Below are 1,984 nucleotides of genomic sequence, written 5' to 3'. Positions count from 1 at the left end.
CTGCAAGGTTGGTGGTTCAAGCACACCAGCTGCTCTTTGGAAACCCTATTCAGGGTCCCTATGGGTCAGAATCGACTCAACAGCACTTAACAACAACAACAACAACCCTGTGCTAGAGGCCTGGTGTGACCCTATAGCATGAGCACTGGACCACAAAGTCAGTTTGAATTGCAAGGTCAGCAGTTCAAACCCACCAGCTGCTCCACAGAAACCATCTATGGGGTTGCTATAGCACTTAGTAACAACAACAACCCTGTGTTAGGTTCTTTAGGTACAGAAATCATGAAACACAGGTAAATTTTTATGGGAACTGGGAATAGCTAATGCTGATTGGATCTGATGGCCTTTTGAAGTGCAGAATCTTGAAACTGAAGAAAGTGACAGTGCTTACTGTTTAACTTCCATGAAATTCTTCAAATTTTGGTACACACAGCACCATCGTTAGGAAACCTTCTCTGATTGCCTGAGATCCCTTCATTTTTGCTCTAATAGCACATTCTAAACACTTTTATTGTAGTATTCACTGTTTATTTGTTGGAGTGATTGCTTTAGGAGTTTGTTCCTTTGTAGCACAGTGGTTATGAATTGGGCTACTAACCTCATAGTCAGCAGTTCGAAACTACCAGCTGTTCTGTGGGAGAAGATGAGGCTTTCTGCTCCCATAAAGATTTACAGCCTCGGAAACCCTCTACAGGGTCACTATGAGTGGGAACCGACTCCGCGGCCCACCACCACCATTCTATTTCTAACACCATGGACCCCACCACACAGTAGATATCAAAGTTGTAGTCAAACTGAATTTGGTATTCTTAGGGTAACACAAAGGGGAGGGCGAATGGGTATAGAAAAAGAACTCCAAGACTGTTGTCTCTCATTTCATAATCTTGTATCAATAGATGTTGGTTATATAGATACATTTTCATTTAAATTCCAATGCATTCTGAATCTGGGTCCCTTTTATAACATTAATTTTATTTAGAGTAATCCCCCCATTACACATGGAAAAACCACAAACCTCATGCTGTTCACTTTGTTTTCTTAGAAGAAAAGCATACCTGGGGGCCCATAATTAGGAGGAAGGAAGGAAGTTTGGTCCATCTTTCCTACTCTTTGAGAAAAGGAGAACAGTTAACCTTAGACAAAATTACCTGTGAGGCAGAAAGTGATGTCATAGGAATGACTTTCTTTGTCAAGGCCAATATCATTCCTCATTATCTCCTTCTTAACTCACATGCTTCACCAAAATGGAGGACTTATAGGGGATTTTACACACAAACATTTTTAGGTCATCTGTAGTCTATGAGGATAGCTTTACCATTTGTGTCTGAGATGTTGAACATGATTCCTCTGAATATATTCTCAGGCAACTTTGGGGTAAATTTAAGCTTGAGAAAAGAAGTTGAGGGTAGAAAATTACTACCACCCCCTTTTTATAAGAAAAAAAAAAAAAAAAACCTTTATAAAGAAATACCATTTCAAATTAGAGTAGACAGGCAGCACAATTCCAGATTTTGTTTTCAATTTCTCTTCAACATTCAGGAGCATCCTTGCTCTGCCTTGGCAAGAGAAACCCCTTCCTTAATATAAAGCAAGACTCAGCCATAAACCAGGCCGACAGGTATAATGTGTTTAGAGTGTATTGTTATTTGTTGCTGGGAAGGCTCATATCACACAACTCATTCTAAACAGATGAGCTCTAAATGCTTGGGTCACAAAGGGCTGTAAATTTAAATGTACCCAACTTGTCTTTGTTAGAACAATCTCCTTGTAGATGGCTTCCATTCTGACTAGTAACTACTGCCTAATTCTTTGAAGGAGATTAAAAACTAAAACAATATAACAAATCTGAATTAAATGATGTCTTGGTACTCCTGGATCCAGAAGTACTCTTGGAACAATCGAGAGCGGGTCCCTAATGTCTAAGTCAGTTTTGCTGACTGGCTGATAACAGAAGAATCATTTCCCTGAGTTCTGGGAGAGACAG

This window comes from Chrysochloris asiatica, unplaced genomic scaffold (assembly GCF_000296735.1).
Source record: "Chrysochloris asiatica unplaced genomic scaffold, ChrAsi1.0 scaffold00052, whole genome shotgun sequence".
NCBI classification, from domain to species: Eukaryota; Metazoa; Chordata; class Mammalia; order Afrosoricida; family Chrysochloridae; genus Chrysochloris; species Chrysochloris asiatica.
This window is presented reverse-complemented; position numbering follows the sequence as displayed.